This window comes from Schistocerca americana, chromosome 8 (assembly GCF_021461395.2).
Source record: "Schistocerca americana isolate TAMUIC-IGC-003095 chromosome 8, iqSchAmer2.1, whole genome shotgun sequence".
Taxonomy (NCBI): domain Eukaryota; kingdom Metazoa; phylum Arthropoda; class Insecta; order Orthoptera; family Acrididae; genus Schistocerca; species Schistocerca americana.
Genome location: NC_060126.1, coordinates 61038514 through 61058167, shown reverse-complemented (window position 1 = coordinate 61058167; position 19654 = coordinate 61038514).

Sequence of the window (19654 nt, the reverse complement as noted above, 5' to 3'; positions counted from 1 at the left end):
TAACATTACAACTGATGAAGAACCAACAATGTATCTTGGACTGGAAATCAAAAGAACAACAGAAGGTATCTATAGTTACACAGAAAAATATGCTAAAGGAGTAGTGAAAACATACACAATGGTAAAATAAACAACTAAAACAACTTTAATTTTACTAAAAGGGGAATTTGAGAAAATCTGTGCAGTAGAGTCAGACTTTCCTATTTATGAAACAATAGGCAGTTTATTGTATATAGTCTGGTACCATGTGCCGTGGAATTAGAATTCCTGCCAGACGTCATGGATGTCAAATACTCCTAGAGGTCTCTGCACCACTGCACTGTAAGCTGTGGCGGCACGCGCATCCTGGCCCACATTTAGTGTGAGGGTGCCACAGTGGAACACGTGGTTCCAGCGGTCAATAGCAGCGCCCCACAATGGAGTACTTAAGCACCTGCCTCTCGCTCAGCCAGTGAGACTAATCATTGTGTGAATTTTGACACATCGCCTCGACAACAGACAGCATGTTTATCATTCTTGTTTTCATTAGTAGTGGACGTCTCGGATTCGTTTCATTATCTCTGTCACTCCGTTGCTTCTTATGTGTTGTCATTAGATCTCTCTCCATCGTCTGTCGTTGTTTCATGTCCGTCCTTTCCATTTTTTCGTTTGTTCGCAGGCTGCTCTCGGTTTTTTGGTCCCGCCATGCTTTCCTGGACACCCTGCGATCATTGCGGTCAGGGTTACAAGAGATTACAACATCATTGGCGACGAGGTAAATGGTGGTAGTTGCTGGCAGGGAGGCAAAGTTGGTCTGTCTTCTGGCGCAACAGCAGCAGCTCATGCAGCAGCAGCAGCTGCAGTTAGACATCTTACAACAGTCACTGCAGTTGCTAATGGATGAAATTGAGGCCCAGGACGAGTTACCACAACAGCTTCCAAGTCCTCGGGTGTCCAATGCTTTCCCACGCCCGCCGTCATTTCCACCATTTAATGATGCTAAAGAGGACTGGGAAACCTACTTACATCAGCTGAGACAACATTTCATGACTTTTCAAGTCATGGATGACTCCTTGCAGCAGTCGTTGTTTCTCTCTTAGGCCTCCACAGACACATTCTTTCTTCTCCGCAAGTTGGCACCATTGTCCGATCCTGTGGTTCTCTCTTTTCAGGAGATATGCCTTTTGCTAACAAACTATTATTCACAGCGCTGCCATGTGGTCACCTCTTGGCTGGAGTTCCACCAGTACCATAAACAGCCTGGTCAGTTGTATCATTCCTAGGTCACAGACTTGCAGGGTATCAGCTGTCAATGCGATTTTACGTGCACCAATGAGCAGTGTAAGGCTTTGTATGTGGACTCCCTGATCCGGGATGTGGTGATTCAGCTGGTTCCCGATCCTGAAGTCCCTACTGCGGCATTGAAACTCGACAACCCCTGCTTGGAAGAGATTCTACGCATTGCCCACTCCTTTGGAATTGCTCAAGCGGCTAATGAGCGTCTTATGGCGCAGCTGCAGGTGGTGGTGATAGAGGCGTCATGGCGGGTTTTGCCGACAGAGGTCAGCGCCATTGGGACTCCACATAGTCTGATGTCTCTTTGGCATTGGCACCCCCAGTTGCCCCTCATTGCCGGTTGCGCGGCCTACTTCCATCTTGCCCACAGCGCTTTACTGCACAATCGAGGGCTGATTGTCCCCACCACTGGAAAACGTTCATGCTGTGTGACAAGGAGGGACACATCCAATCGGTTTGTCTTAGTCACTCGCCTCGCTCCAGTCCTGCCCCTCTTAGGCCTCAAGATATAGTCCATGCTCTGCAATCGGTCGTCCCACAGGATGACCCGTCAGCGCGGAAGCTTTTGCTCAAGCTCTGCCTTTTCGCTGAGGGTGTCAGTTTTCAGGTCGACACTGGGGCCACCGTCTCCCTGATTAATAAGGCGACATATACCCGGCTGGGCTCTCCTGAGTTGTCACCTCCTTCTCACCATTTGGTCACTTACGGAGGTGGGTCCATTCCCTTTCATGGGCAGTTCGTCGTCCAGGCGACATATAAGTGTGTTCCCCGGCTCCTTACCCTCTTTGTCGTCGACCATCTGTTGGCTTCAAATATTTTTGGCCAGGATGCATTTCAACTGTTTGGCTTTTCAATTTCCAACAAAGTTAAGGTCGTTTCCATGGCTTTTCCTTTTCAGGACTTGGACGACCTGTGATCTGCTTTTGCGTCATTTGCAACGGATCTCAGATGTGCTTCCGGGTTTCAAGCGCACATCACCCTATAGCCAGATGCACAGCCTCACTTTTTCTGGGCCTGGCCCCTTCTAGTGGTCTTACGGCTGGCGGTCGAGCAGGAACTTAATGGGCTCCAGGCCACTGCCGTTCTGGAGCCTATAACTTACAGTGCCTGGGTGACGCCACTGGTGGTCATACGAAAACCCAATGGGTCCCTTCGGCTGTGTGCGGACCTTGGCACTACCATCAATGCTCAGTCCCTCATTGACACTTACCCCATTCCCCGACAGGAAGACCTTCTCACCAAACTTGCCGGGGGAGAGTATTTTTCAAAGATCAAACTGGCTGAGGCATACCACCAGTTGCCCTTGAATGCTGAATCTCAGAACATCATGGTTATCAACTCGCCTTTCGCATTGTATAAGTACAAGCGCCTTCCCTTTGGTGTATCTTCAGCGCCGGCCATTTTCCATCGATTCCTGGAGCAGCTTATACAGCCTATCCCCATCTGTGTGAATTATCTGGGTGACATTTTAGTCACCATGCGTTCCTTCCAGGAACATTTGCAAAACTTCAGTGCCTTATTTCACACTTTGCAATCTGCTGGTTTACGCTGTTGGATGGACAAGTGTTGTTTTTTTCAACCAGAAGTGGAATACTTAGGCCACTGGCTTAGCAAAGATGGCATTCGCCCTTAGGGTCATAATGTCGCGGCCATTGAAGCCCTTCCTCGTCCCAAGGACTTATCTGAACTCCAGTTGTTTTTGGGCAAGGTTACTTATTACTTAAAGTTCTTACCCCAGGCTGCCTTCATTGCTCAACCCCTCAATCACTTGCATCGTAAAGGGGTATCTTTTGATTGGACTCCTGCCTGTGACCAGGCTTTTCTCCGTTTAAAGGTGATGCTGAAGTCCGCCCCTTGCCTTACTCTCTTCTCTCTGGACCGCCCCATGGTTGTGGCAGCTGATGAGTCAGCAATCCTCATGCGCCAGGATGCTGATGGCTCTGAACAGCTCATCGCTTATGCTTCTAAGACATTGACCCCAGCACAATGGAACTACTCCCAGATTGAAAAGGAGATCCTGGCGATCGTATTCCTCATCCAAAAATTTCACATCTATCTCTTTGGGGCAAAGTTCACCTTCCTGATGGACCACAAACCCTTGGTTACACTTTTTGGATCTCACTCTCACCTTCCTGAGTGGACGGCTCAATGTCTCCAGCGCTGGGCATTGTTTTTAGGTAATTATGCTTACACCATCCGGTATAAGCCCACCTCCCATGCTAACGTGGACGCTTTGTCATGTCTTCCAGCAGGCCCCAATACTACCTTTGATCAACAGGAGGTCCTCTGCTTTCACATTGATTCTGCCCACCAGGATGCACTGGACGGTCTGCCTCTTATGGCTGCTTGCGTTGCTGCGGCTACCCGCTGCGACCCTGTCTTGCGGCAGGTTCTCCACAATGTGGTCCACGGGTGGCCCTTCTATCTTACTCGTTGGATGCAGTCCAATTTGAGCCCCTGGGGCCACCTGTCCTACAGGCTCTCCGTGGTAGATGATGTCCTTCTGTTGGCCACGGAGTCGGATGTCCATTGGGTGGTCATCCCTCCGGAATTGCAGCTTTGGTGCTCGGTTTGTTACACTGTGGGCAGTGTAAAGTTTTGGCTTGCCGGCATGTCTATTGGCCCGGCATCGATGGTGATATTGAGTGCCTGGTCCCTGGGTGCACTGTCTGTGCGCGTCACCAGGCAAGCCCCTCTCAGACGTTTGCACCCTGGCCTGTGCCTCGCTGACCCTGGGATCGCATCCACATTGATTTTGCAGGCCCGTTTTTGGGGTCCATGTGGTTACTCATCGTTGATGCCTACTCCAAATACCCATATGTTGTCCGCATGGCATCTACCACCACGGAGGCTACACTCATGGCCCTGGCTCCGGTTCTCGCCATTGAAGGCCTGCCACAAACGTTGGTCTCCGATAATGGTCTCCAATTCATGGCATCCTCCTTCCATGACTTTTGTCAGGCCAACAGTATCAAGCATATCCATAGCCCCCCTTCACATCCTTCATCCAATGGTGCAGCGGAGAAGCTTGTCTGCACTCGTAAACACCAGTTGACAAAGGCGTTCGACACGTCAGCTCTCACCCTGTTTCTGAGCATCTATCGTACTACCCCAATTAACGGAAGCAATCTGGCAGAGCTCCTTCATGGGCGACAGCCGTGGACCCTGCTCCATTTGCTGACACCATCCCCCTCTCGCCCCCACTCCCAGCCCTCGCAGTGGTATGCCCCTGGCACGGCCAAGTGGGCCCGCGAGTACGGGTGCAAGGCGGGTTAAACACCCGCCATGGTTGTTGCAGCCCATGGGCAGCATGTGACATCTGTGCAGATGTCAAAAGGGTTGGAGCGCCACCATCATAATCAGGTCCGCCTGTGTAGCCACGCGGGGCTCGTGCCGCCACCTCTTCCCCTACCTCCTTCGGGTCCTCAAGTCACCGTCCCTGACCCCGGTTGCCATCTCCCTGCAGGCCTGCTGTCAGTCCTCTCCACTCCTGGATAGGGTCAGCAGCTCCCTCCCCTGCCCTGGACTCTGGATCGGCTGTCATGCATACCTTGGGCATCCCTTCGTCACCACCAATGGTGGTTCATGAGTCCGTCTCTTTTCCCCACTGCCACACACCTCGGTACTGTTTGGGGTGTTTCTGCCCCTATGCGCAAATTTGAGGGGGAAGGGATCTGGTACCACATGCTGCGGAATTTGAATCCCCGCCAGACATCATGGACGTCAAAGACTCCTAAAGGTCTCTGCACCATCGCGCCGTAAACTGTGGCGGCACGCACGTCCTGGCCCTCATTTAGTGTGAGGGCACCACAGTGGAACACATGGTTCCAGTGGCCAATAGCGGCGCCCCCAATAGAGTATTTAAGCGCCTGCCTCTTGCTCAGCCAGCAAGTCTAATCGTTGTGTGAGTTTAGACACATCGCCTCGACAACAGACAGCGTGTTTATCATTCTTGTTTTCATTAGTAGTGGATGTCTTGGATTAGTTTGGTTGTCTCTGTCACTCCATTGCTTCTTGTGTGTTGTCGTTAAGTCTCTCTCCATTGTCTGTTGTTGTTTTGTGTCCGTCCTTTCCGTTTGTTTGTGGGCCACTCTCCGTTTGGTCCCGCCGTGCTTTCTCGGCCACCCCGTTACCGTTCCAGTCGCGGTTACAACAGGTTACTACATATAGCATGTGAAAGAAATTGGGTTTGCTATATGCAGTGAACTATGAAAGTAGATTGATCAGTAATACAGGTCACTCAGACACCCAAAATCTGAAAACATGGATAGTAAGATACCTGAATTCAGCTACAGGGAATGGACTATTCCAGTCATCAAGAAAATAAGAACAAGAAATAGTGGCTTAATGTGATACAGATTTTGCAGGCAACAGGAAAGGTAGAAGAAGTACTACAGGATATATGTTTCTGTGAAATAATGCTACAATCATTTGGTGTGGTAAGAAACAGTGTGTGGTTGCACTATGTACTACTGACTTAGAATACATGTCTGCACCACAATGTTGTCAAGAGATGAAGATTTTGAGAACTTTCATAGAAGAATTGCTGAATAAAAACATGAAAATGACACTTCGTGTGTACAACCAAAGTGCAACAGCAATAATAAAATCAGGTCAGATATCACAGATGTTAAGAATAAGCAAGCACACTGATGAGAAGCATGACAACATCAGAGTGAATTGAATAATGTCTGGTTCAACATAAAATATTCTCAAACTCAAGAACAACTTGCTGACATTCTAACAAAATCTTTCCAAAATATTGATTTTAAAAGACTCAAAGAAAAGTTGATGTTTAGTTGAAATTAAATTCTTTTATTTGTTTAATAGATGTATTTTTAGAGACTGTGATTACAATCTTTTGTGAGATAATATCATATTTTTTCTTTAAGTGTGTCATTATAAACGAAAACAATGTGTTCCTGATAATGTAAGATTGCAATTTGCATGCATTGTTTCTGTTATAAGTTGGCAGTGCGAATTGGTTGCTATCTGAATGATAAAGTAAGCGGGTCATTCCTTGAATCCTTGCATTTTAGTGTATTGTTTTAACAAAGAAGTCTCATATAGTAGTGTCTTAAAGAATAAAAGAGAATATCCATATTGTACCAGTTATCTTGACAAATCCTTCAGGACTTCCATCAGTGATCCACAAAATTCAAGAACAGTATGAGTTAAAAGCAAAGACTAACATTAAGTTTTTGATTGAAAGGAAATGCTTTCCTAAAATCTGTGTCCTCCTTATGTTGCTGCATTTACCAGAATTTCAAATTTGGTGGATGATATGCTGAGTGACTTACGTAAGATGGAAGTGAGAAACTAGAAAGTGTGATATTACGGTATATTAATAATTTTTACTTATGGACCATCTGACAGCAACTGAATAAAACACAATTTTAGTGCCATACGCGTTTCGCCTTTATTTTCTGCAAGGCATCATCAGTGGCCTGGAATATGTACATATGTTAGCTGTTTTGTCATTGTGCCTATAGGTTATAAACAGTTCTAGTGGTTGGGATTTCCTATTAAGTAGTAATGTTTTGAACTGTACTTACAGGTTGCGTGGACAATTTCCTACATATTATGCTCCTGTTACATTTTTGGTGTTGTTCTTCTTCTTATGAACGCCAATTTGCGGTTTTCTTCCCCATTCCACAACACTATGCACTGAATGCATGTTTTAAAGCAATGTTTTGGTTTCTGTTGCTGACTGTCAAATGTTTTTGCCAAAGATCGAATGTTATTGCCAAACTTATGAGTGTAACTATTGAAGTATCTGTGGTCTGTTCGTGTGTGCATTTGTGTGTGCGTTTGTGTATGTGTGTGTTTGTGTGTGTGTGTGTGTGTGTGTGTGTGTGTGTGTGTGTGTGTTTTGGTGTGATGTATATTTTTTGTGCTGTGTGTGTGTGTGTGTGTGTGTGTGTGTGTGTGTGTGTGTGTGTGTGTGTGTGTGTGTATTTTGGTGTTTATATATTGCTGTGTGTGTGTGTGTGTGTGTGTGTGTGTGTGTGTGTGTGTCCAGATGATGTGGGGAAGAGTTTTCTTTTTTTTATTATTATTATTTTTTTGTTTTATGTTATCATTTCCTTTACTAAGTGTAGTAGGAAGCCTGTGCTGATGTGTGTTTGTTCATTTATCACATGTTTGTTTTCTGCTATGGCTTTCTGGATGTGGAAGTTTTCTTGCATTTGTATAAGATGTTTGTCATGGTTGCTTATTCTCATTATTTTCATTTCTTGTTCCATGTTTGTAGGATGATGGTTGTAGTGTTTTAAATGCTCTGCAAATGTGGAATGGTTTGTTTCATGCTTCGAACATCTGATATGTTCTTTGTATCTTGTTTGAAAATTCCTGCATGTCATGCCTATGTATACTGCATCACAACTTTGACATTCAAGTTTATATATTCCTGATTGTTGGAATTTGTCTCTCTTGGCAGCTGGCTGGCTTAGGTGTGATTGAAGGGTTTGCCCAGGCTTATATGCTATTTTGAAGCCCTGTCTCTTTAGGATGGTTGCAACTGTGCGTGTTAGTTTATGTGTGTAGGTCATGGTGTACCATCTGGTTCTTTTCTGTGTGGTGTTGTCATTGTGTGTGTTTGTTGAGTGTGTTTGTAAGTTTTCAGCTTGTGAGTTCTTTTGTATTGTGGAACTGTTGTGTTTGTTTTTTATTTGTGTTTTTATTTTTTGATTGAGCTTGTGTACCACATGTGTGTCATACCCATTGTTCCTAGCTATTTGTATGATTGTACTCATTTCTTGTTCATAGTTTCTCTTGCTGAGTGGGATTCTGTTTAATCTATGTAACATGTGTCTTAGTGCTGCAAGTTTCTGGCTGTGGAGGTGGTTGGATGTGGAATGTATTATTGTGTCTGTGGCTGTTGGTTTTCTAAAGATGTTAAATGTATGTTTACATTTTCTTTTTTAATTGTAATGTCAAGAAAATTTATTTGATTTTCTTTTTCTTTTTCAAGTGTGAATTTTATGTTCTGATGAGCTTTGTTTATTTCTGAATGGCACTAAAATTGTGTTTTATTCAGTTGCTGTCAGACGGTCCATAAGTAAAAATTATTAATATACCATAATATTACACGCAACTGAGGAAGACAGGACTATAAAAGTAGAAAGTGTGATCTTTATCAATTAAAATTGTTTCAACCATTTTCCTTAGAAGCTTGGGAAGAGTCAGGAAATGCTTTCACAAATAGAGCTGAGACAAGACAGCAACAGAAAGATGGCTGCGTATGGCCATAACAAACCCTTGTCACCCTGTTCAGCAATTTGTGATGTTAAAGCACCATTTCACGGTCAACTTCTTAGGTTTGTAGACCCAATCCACAGCTGTGAATTGTGAATTATGGTTTATTAGTCTCATAACATACACTTACAAATCATGTGATTATGGTACAGGAGACACGTCAAAAATTACAAACTAGAATCTAATACTAATTTTTAAATCTATATTTAGTGTATGTAGCAGTATCTATATTTTCTTATTTTCCACAATAGGTAAATATCTTTCTTGATAATGGACAATTTTTTTTTTTTTTTTTTTTTTTTTTTTTTTTTTTTTTTTTTTTTTTTTTTTTTTTTTTTTTTTTTCAAAATATAATGCTAATTTGCGGTTAGATTCTGCTCAAATTATCAGTTCATCTTCCATGAACTCTTCTTACGAGTAATAACCTTTGTGTATAAGAATTTCATGTAACTTCTTTTTTAGTATCCCCAGTTCCATGCTTAGAATGTTTTTGCCTTTAAGTTTATTGTAGACTTTCTGGCCCATATAGTGTGGGGACTGAGCATATAATTTCAATCTATGGACAGGAAGCATAAAATTATCTTTATTCCTTGTACTTTATGGATGATCAAATTGGTTTCTAATGAACAATTCCGGTTTGTTGTGTTAAAATATCATTAGCTCATATATGTATAGGGAGGGGACAGTCAAAATTTTTAGTTTCTGTAATAATGGATGACATGATTCTCTTTGCTGTGCAGTGCACATATTTCTGATAATTTTCTTCTGGAGCTTCAGTACACAAGATATATTATTGGAGCTTCCCCAGAAAACAATGCCATATCTTATCACTGATTCAAAGTAACTTAGATATGCTACCTTGCAAGTGGACATGTTAGTAGCACTTGATAATATATGCATGGCATATGCAAAGCTACCCAGTTTGCTGCACAGGTACTCAATATGTGTGTTCCAGTTTAAATTCTTATCGAGGTGTAGACCTAGAAACTTGGCAGAGTGCACTTCTGTTAATTCTTCACTTTCATGATTTATACTAATTTCTTGGTCTCTTGACTGTTTGGTTCTGACTTCAATCAAGTTTGTTTTTGATATGTTAAGCTTCAGACAATTTAGCTGGAACCATGACTCTAGCCTGTCTAGTGTACCACTGACTCTATCAGGAATCATTTCTGTTTCTTCACTTTCTATCAAGACAGACGCGTTATCACCAAACAGAACAGATGGTGGCGTTATGTTTAATGGTAAGTCGTTGACATACAATAGAAAGAGAATCGGACCGAGAATTGAACCTTGCGGGACACCCTGTGTTATTGTTTTCCAGTCTGAATGGTAGTTTACACCATTTGAAGAGATGATTGTTCTTTGTTTTCTATTAGATAAGTAAGAAGTAAGCCATTGAAGTACTGCACCCTTAATCCCATATTTTTCTAGTTTGTGGATTAGCAAGGAATGATTTACGGTATCGAAAGCCTTTGTCAGGTCGCAGAAAATTCTGGTTACTTTACTTTTTTTATCTAGAGCTGTGCTAAGTTGAGGAAAACACAAAGCTAATGGAAGTAATGGATATCAGTGGCAATGAGTGTGAGAGTGTATCAGAAAGTGGAGAGAAGGAAAAAGAGTGGATGATATAAAAAGTCTGTAGCATTAGGAAGTTTTTAACTGTCATTGTTTTTGTTTGTGTCCATTAGGTATTTTACAGATTATTTGTGTAATAGAAATATACTGATATGACCAAAAATGGATCAGTCAAAATATAAAATCATAAGGGGTTGGAAAAAGAGATTTAATGAAAAGCTGTCTTTGATGTAATAATTTTAGTTGTTATAAAATGGAGATAAGGTACTGATTTTCAAAATCATGGAGTTTATAGCGAGACATGACTGGGTTGTGTTATCTCACCAATCAAACTCATTTCCTAACACAAAAGATATATTGTCAGCTCATCAAATAAGAGAAGTGGAGAGTGCAGTTGCATTCAGGATGTTGACTGATTGGTGATGACAGGCCAGTAGGCCAATTGGAAACACTGTTGACACTAAAGAATGCCTTTATTTAATACCAATACATGATGTGTTGGGGCTCAGCTGAGCAAACACACCTCACTCTGTTGTCTTGGGCCAGCACTGAGATAGGGGCAGTTCCTTTCACCCCAGATGCTGCGTAGGCACCCTCTGATGGTGGCGGAATGACCGTGGCATGCCAGCAGCCTCCGGAGTTCACATTAGCAGGTCCTACTTCCCTCAGTGGCGTGGAGCTCAGCAACCCCTCGGCTCTGCACATGTTTACTGCAGTGGTTCATGGAAACGGCTGCGTGAGGGCTTTGTCTCACTGGCTTCTGGCAGCAATCAGGCAGCAGCTGGCACAGAGACACTAAGTACCACAAGGAACTCAGTGCTGGTGACAGCAGGTACAGAGAGCAGGTGTTTTTAATAAAATGCTAAGGTCATTCTTACTTGGTCATTGTTCCTGTTCTTTATAATACATGAAATACAGGAGATGATACAAGAAAGTGCAAAATATCTTACTGCAACTAGTGCAAACTATTTTGAAGTCACTGGAACAAACTCATCCTCAGAAAGAGAACAGTTATATTTATTTAACATCAAATACCATAGAATATACTCCTATTTATACTAATTAAAAGTATCAGAATCTACTAGAAAATCTGAAGGTTAGTAAAACAAAATTTGGGTTGAGTGAGACATGAATCAGCAACACATCAGCCATTACTTTATAGCACAGTCAGTCTCTACTCATTTCGTTGCACCGACCACGGCTGATATGTGACCATACTTTGTGTCTTACTGTCCCTTTAGAGTCTTAATGATAGATACTGTATATTATTACTGACATGAAATTATACATACTGTTCCAAGAACAATGCATTTGTGAAGGGTCCTCAATCTGCTGTTGTCTTGAAGCGGCATACTTCAATAATACACAGGTTCCAATAATTCTTTAACCACCAATATGACATTAGTAGGTATAAAAGTTGGGTGCAAGCTAGGATAATGATCTTATGTCATCCAGTGTCATATTACACATATGTGTTGGGTTACACTCTTGGGCTCCTTGCTTCGCCTCCCCCCCCCTCCCCTGCTCCCCCTCCTTCTCCCCTTGGGAATCACTGCGAATTGATCAAGGTCACCAAGGGAAATCATCAGCCCCTCCGCTCCTCCCCTCTCCCTGCCCCCACCCCCACCCCCACCCCCACCACCCATCCCTCTGGACCAATGAGGATCATGTACTCTCTCCAGACCTGCAACTTTTATAAGTGTGAGGTGTTCCACTGCACCTGGACAGCATAGGGAGGGGATGTGTCTATTTGTTAATAACTTATTACATGACATTAGCAGAGCCAGATATGTACTTACTCTCATTGTTATGTATTTCTCCATATTTTTCATAGTTTCCCAATTTTATGTATTTTCCACACTTTTCTTATTTTATAACTGGCATTACTCTGGATCATGGAGGGAGGTTGTAGGCATTGTCTGTATGTTTATAACAAATTACTTCACTCTAGTTCTATTTCTTAATTACAGTGTAGTACTACATGGCCCTAGCAGAGACCTCACCTAACCAGATGTATAAGCACTCTCAGTTTTACATATTTTTCATATTTTGCTCAATTTTACATATTTTGTCAAGTTACACATGACTGTTCCTGACATCATGTCCATTCACGATCCTATCAGGCAATTACAATGCAGGATCAGATATCACTGATAATGAGACACAACTCCCCAACTCCACCTTTTATGACTTGAGGCACTCTGGAGCATATCAAGAAGTTGTGTCTATTTGATTATAACAAATTATTTCTCTCTAGTTCTATTTATTAATATTTCAAGGCACCAACAGACGCCACAATCAGACAGATAATATGTTAGTACTCTCAGTTTAATGTATTTTCCACAATTTTGCACACTGTACCCAATTATGTTAGTTTTGTGTTGACATCACATCATGTCATGTTATGACATTGTGTCACAGTGTCATGTCATGTCAAGTTGCGCCTCATCACATCAGCATCCAGGGAGAGAGCAAAACCTGTTGCATTGTAACTAGTCAATATTTTTGCATATAAATGCTGCCAACAGTTTAAGTGCCAACCACTCCTTTCCCCACCCCTTCATCATATTTTCTCTCTCTCTCTCTCTCTCTCTCTCTCTCTCTCTCTCTCTCTGGACCACCACCTAGGCAAACCAATCACAACCTGCAGACACCCACAAGATCACCAGTGGACATGTGTTGATTCCTTTGTGGTTAAATGTTGCTAACAGTTAAAGTTCCAATCACATCCTGCCCCACAACCCTTTCGTTCTGGACCAATCAGAAACATGCATCCTTATCCCTCCCTCCAACCATCAAGCTTTCAAAAGTAACATGGGTGACTCCATTTTTGGCTAGGAGGCCTCCCAGTTGGAATGAAGGCTTGTAACAAAATAAACCCTACACTTACATGCAACATTACTACAAGCCTGTTTTATGAGAGGAAAGTTGCTACTCGCTATATAGCAGAGATGCTGAGTTGCAGATAGGCACAACAAAAAAATTTTCACACTTAAAGCTTTCCACCAATGGCCTTTGTCAACAATACACACACACACACACACACACACACACACACACACACACACACACACACACAAACGCAACTCACGCACCCGACTGCAGTCTCAGGCAACTGAAACCACACTCCGTTTTATCCTGGTTCGCACCCACTAATTCCACCATCCAGTCACATCTGCCATCCCCCCTCTTCACACGTATACACCCTCAGACCTGATAACCACAGAAATACATATATTTTTTATCAGTTATTCTTTACTTTGATCCTTGTGACTTCTTGCCAATTTTAGCGAGTTTTTGCGTTTCACTATCATTGACTTCCTCAGATATCATCTTGTTCCCCACTTTTACATCCATTTTATCCTTTTCAAATATCTTCACACATATTTGGATCTATTTTTGTGAAATTTTACGGACATTATTCCACATTATTTACATAATTTTTCACATTTTTCCAGCACCCTGAATTCTTGATCCTTCCATCAGCGTCATATTCTGGCAGTGTGGTTTCAGTTGCCTGAGACTGCAGTCATGTGTGTGAGTTGTGTTTGCGTGAGTGTGTGTTCGCGTGTGTGTGTCTACTGTTGACAAAGGCCATTGGCTGAAAGCTTTAAGTGTGAAAATCTTTTTGTTCTGCCTATCTGCGACTCAGCATCTCCGCTATATGTTGAGTAGCAACTTTCCTTCTCATAATATTGTTACTTTCCATCCTGGATTTACCATTGTATGATTACTATAAGCCTCATATATTAAATATGGAAAAATGTGAATCTGATACATAATTTCAACTGATCCACAGAATTCTGAAGGCATATATTGGATGGCTAGCACACTGCTGAACTTGGTATGAAAACTTATTAGTGCATTAATAAAGAGTATCTCTCAGACGTAAACAGGACTGGTGTGCCAGACATATTTTGTACTACATGTGACGCATATTTGACATATTGAGGGAAAAATTTAGCAACAAAATACAATCATAGGGGCATGTCGACAGTGTGCTAGATCTTCCAGACACGTAACTCTAGCAATGTTACATCACTATAAGACCTGTAAATAGATGCGGAAATAATCCAAAGTAGACACAACATTGCAACAAGCAAACAAGACTGAGAAATGGTCACAGTGCAGCTAAAAAAAATTTAAATGCTTCCTACATATGAAGTCATAGACTTGCAGAGGTCATGATACTATATAATGCTACCTTAGTGGCTGAGCACTGTATACCAATAAACTGATTCTCCAAATACCAATTACCAACATAATTAAAAATGTGAACAAAACACGCACTATGACAGATGGAAAAAATGCATCACACATACTTTATAACAATTCAATCAGCACCATATTTATAACAAGATGCTGCTCGTACCTGTGGGTGAGACAGACACAGGAATTGCAAAGGCTGACATCATCACTGTGAACCTTCAGGCATCCCTGGGAATACAGTGATACACGACATCTCTTTTGCACACTCCAGAGGAAGAGTCACCTCACTGGCTCCAAGTAACCATGGGAAATGATCCATGCAAAGCTGATAAATGGAAGAGAATCACCGAGGACTAATGGTCCAGAATTCTTTTCAATGACTTTTCTCTGATAACTATCAGCACCTCAGCTGCAATGTGGCAGTTGAGCTGAGAATCACCCATGCACTGCTGATAATCTCCAGAGGCCTGCTTGATAAAGTTACCAGAGTATCACCTGTTGAACGCCAAGCTGAGAGCAGAGACTGTCAGAATTAAAAAGTTTTAAAATTAATTTGTGTTACACATCTGTGCACTGCTTCATACAGTCTTATTAACAAAATGAAGCATTATGTAGTAGCAAAAACAATCCATGCTTGTACTGGTTACAATAACATCAGCAGATGTTGGACATTAAGATTCTACCACAAACCCAGCTCTCATGTATCGTTAGAACTCTGAAAACAAAATGCCATTGATGACGTAGCATAAAGCAAGTAATATCAGAGGCTAATACTTCTGAGAGGAATGGCAGCAGAGTCTAACAGCATGCCAATATTTCATTAAGTCAATTGTACTAAGAAGAAATGTTATGAGATAAATATATCATAATTTCTACCATGTTTGCCATTGTGACATGAACCATTAAAAATGTGTTCTGGCAACATATGTGGTGTTAAATTACTGTCTGTACATAACAAGACGGCTCACACAGTTTCCTATGAAGAATAAAAAAGAGCTATGATCAGCCAATGTGTTTCATAAGATTCCTGCACAACTTCATAACAGTAATTCTTTTGTCACTGTAACACACTCCATACTAAGTAACTGTCTTCCCCCATGTCTAATATTTCTTCAGAATTATACATAAGTAAATAATGGACTACACTAAAAAATAGACTTATATGGGAGTAGCTCTTGCAATAATTGTAGTCTTCAGCCATTAAACCAACCTAGTAAGGTTCTCAGTCTATTGATGAAATAGCCAAGGTAATATTAAATATGTTATGTATATGATAAATAATTATTGATTCGATGACCAATCATAACTACCATCACACTGACATTAGCACTGAGTAGTGGAAGTGTTACAGATCCAGAAAGACTATACTTCTATCAGCAATATCTGTGAGAGCATAAGAATGCTAACCTCCCAGTTTTGATTCTATAGGCAGTAACTTGGGCAGATGAGATAATTTCAATTATCTGGCTGTGTAGCACTAAATTCCATCATTAGTTCAGCTACCAGTATAGCTGTTTTGCATAACTGATTTCCACGTTAAAACTATAGGTATTCGGCATGTTTTTATAAACCATTATAGGTCCTGACTGTTTTTTTTTTTTGTGTAAAGTGTCAAGGTATTGCATCATATCATTATCAGTTAATCTATTAAAACTACAGTCTTCCACAACATGCAACATGTACACATCCAGCAAAAAATATAAGAAGTATATGAATTTTCGATGACATAACCATAAAAGGTGTCACAATCAGTACCAAATGTTCTAGCATTATTCACCCCCATTAGACAAGTTCCACAATGATCTTAGGAATACATACATGAAAGCTTTAATACATAATGACCTAGGTCTGCCTGACAAATAATTTCTTCTATATGAATCAGGAAGGCTGAATTTATTCTACATCACAAACGACCAGACCCTCTAGAGCAGATGTGTATCTGTTCCTTGTATTCACAGATTTACTCTCACTGCAATTTTCCATACTGATTTGCTTATGACATTATAGACAGTCATCTGGATGTGCAACATGGAATACCACATACACAGCACATTGCTTTATAAACCATTATAAGTCCAGATTGTCTTTAAAAAAATTAAAAATTAAAATAAAAAATAAATAAATAGTGTATCGAGGTATTACATCCTACTATTACCAAGTAATCCAATAAAAGTACAGTCTTTCATACCTATACATATCCAACTAAAAATGTAACACTTGTGTATTTTAATTTTGGGAGTCATAACCAGAATGATCTTAGGCATACATATACAAAATTTTAATAGGTAATGGTCTATGTCTCCATGATAAATAATGTCTTGTTTATGTATCACGAAGTCACAATTTATTCTGTATCTATGGTGATCACATGTCCCAAATTTTGCAGGACAGTCCCACATTTTGATAAGAATTAAAAACTATTTATTTGTATACAATCTGAACTGGGAAATGAATGCTCCATTGGCAAATAACCAGTTCAATGCCATGTGTACAAACTGTAGTAAGACATTCAGTGTTGGTCGTGGAGGCTTTAATGACTTAACTAAACATTTGAATGGGCAAGAACACAAAAATAATGAGGAATGTGAGCCTCCCAGTCAGGAAGAAGACAATAACTTCATTTTTTGGGTCAAATTCTGAAAACAGCATGCATCAGGATAAAGTTACAGTTTCTGACAGGGGTGATTCTAGAAGTCGGTCAAGGGAGGGGAGGGGGCGCTAATTGAGGGGGGGGGGGGAGGAGTGGAATATGGCTTAACAAAAGGAGAGTTGGGGTCCTCTATCAACAAATTGGTAAAATTTGGTGATGCTTGAAGTAGTTTTTGGCAACTGTTTTGGAGTTCAGGGTAAAAAATGTGTATTAATAAATAATAAGATGCCTATTTTAAGTTAAATGATATTTATTGGTTTAGGTAGTAGGCTATTTGCCGCTCTCATTCTTTTGTTAAAATGTGTTTGGAATACATTGTAACCTATATTGCTACATAATTATATTAAAAAAGATTAAATCTGTTGGAGTAATATATTCGCTGATTTCTGAAGTCATTTTATCCAGTGTAATATGATACTCTATGGGGGGGTGGGGGGTGTCTAAAGCCCCCATAGCCCCTCCCCCTCGCCACTGCCCCTGGTTTCTAAGCTGACCTAGGTGTATCACAGTGTTATACACAATATTTTATTACATTCAGAAATCACTAGGAACATTTCCTTGGGAAGAACGAAAATGACATCAATAGATACCGATGTGCTTGCACCCTTCTCAGTAACTCAACAAATTAAAGACATTGTTGACAGACATATATTTTATTCAATAGCAAGCTCTATCTCTAACTGTGGACACACTAAAATGTTTCCAGTTATCATTATGTATTTAAATTTTAATAAAGGTCTAGTACAAGTGCTCTTTGACTATTATAGTGACAATCATGAGTCTCCACCGACTTTTGATGAAACTAAAAGTAGATTAACATTTTTTCTTATGTTTCTGACAGTGTACATATCAACTTTTGGAATAAAAATTCAGTATTTACTCTGTTAAGAAATAAAAGTAATTTTTAATCCCAGTAAGTCACTCAGCTCAAAAAATTCATAATGCATCTAAATTTGCAATTGATAAATTTCAATGTTTTGATTTAGAAGGTTTTTTTACTAAAATTTATAACTATTTCTCATGCCATTCAAAAAGAGTAGATGGTTTGAAGGTGTTTTTTGAATTTTGAGGTACTGAGTACATGGAAATTGTCTGACAAGTCCCCACAAGATGGTTGAGCATTTATCCATTTGACAAAAGTAAAACATCTTTTGTAAGTAAATGGATTGCAATTCTTGCTTTACAGTCATAAGATGTTATTTCGTATTACAGCGGCAGAATTGTCCAGTGTTAGAACTTCAAGTTTAACACATATATTTCGGAATGACACAACACATATAAGTCACAAAGTAAGTTGACAAGTAAGACATGTGTACACGTTAGCATTTGAATGAGCACTGAGTCCCAGTCTAGCGGCCACTGCTCGGCTGGCCGCTTAGAAGGCGCAGCTGCTGCATGGCTGGCAGACAGCGCCGCACGTAGAGGACGCGCGTAATTGCGTGGCGGCACTTTGAATGATCGGCGAGTCACAACACTTTTCCCCCCCTTTGAAATTGTTGCACTGGTCTTGATGGAGGTGTCCTGGAGATGGCTAACGTCCATAGGCAATGTTTGGCTCACCGTAAAGTCTCGAGGAGGAGGCTTCCCGTACAGACGGAAGTGTCCCCGATGATAACAGGTTGAGATGACAGGAGATGTAGGGGTCGAATCTGCTGGGGCCCCATGCACCAATCTGCCCGTTGCGGCCAGTCCAGTTGATATGACAGGAGACATGGGCGATGTGTCGGCGTCCATTGGAGGAGGAGGCGAGTAGATTTGCTCTGACAGATGATGGTCCTCCGGTTCCTGCATGAGCACGTCTCCTGGTGGCGTCCGTTATGGTGCTGGCATCGCGATGACGGTGAGAGGGCTGCGTTGTGAGTATTGACAGATGCCAAGATCCCGAGCATCAGGTAGAGCCAAAGGTGGTGTGGCGGCATTCGGAACAGGCGTTGCTGGCACCCGAGGCTGAAGCTGGTCCGAATGACGCACTGCAACACCTGTGTCCGTCTGGATTTCATACAGGCGTCTGCCACAGTGTCTTAAGATGCGGCCCGGGCTCCATTTTGGCCGCCTGCCATATCCCCATACCCAGACGAGGTCGTTGGCGGTGAACCGGCCAAGTGGAGGCACCCGCAGCCGTGAGGTGGAAGGCCGCAGAAGATGAAGTAGCGTGCGGGGCTGTCGGCCATGTAAGAGCTCAGCCGGGCTGTGGTCGCCCATGGGGGTGAAACGGTAAGACGCCAGAAACTGGAGAAGCGCATCATCAGCACCAGAAGAAGTCAGAAGTTTCCACATCTGAGCCTTAAATGTGCAGACCAGTCGTTCAGCCTCACCGTTGGATTGTGGATGGAACGGCGGGGCCGTGACATGCGTAACGCTGTGACGAGCACAAAAATCCGCACATTCGGAAGAGGCAAATTGCGGACCATTATCAGTAACAAGAGTAGAGGGGAGGCCTTCCAAAAATTATAGTGGCAGCAGAACCGGTATCCACTTGCACGCAAACATCTCGACCAAGGATTTGGACAGTGAGGAATAACTTCCCTGAAAGGGAAGAAGTGCATTTGACAGACAACACAGAATCAGAATCAGCTTCATGTTCATGAACATCATGTATGCGGTCGGATTTGCAAACGGAAGACACATGACCTTTCTTTTTGCAATTGTGACACACAGCCCAACATTGGGGACAATCCTCGCGTGAAT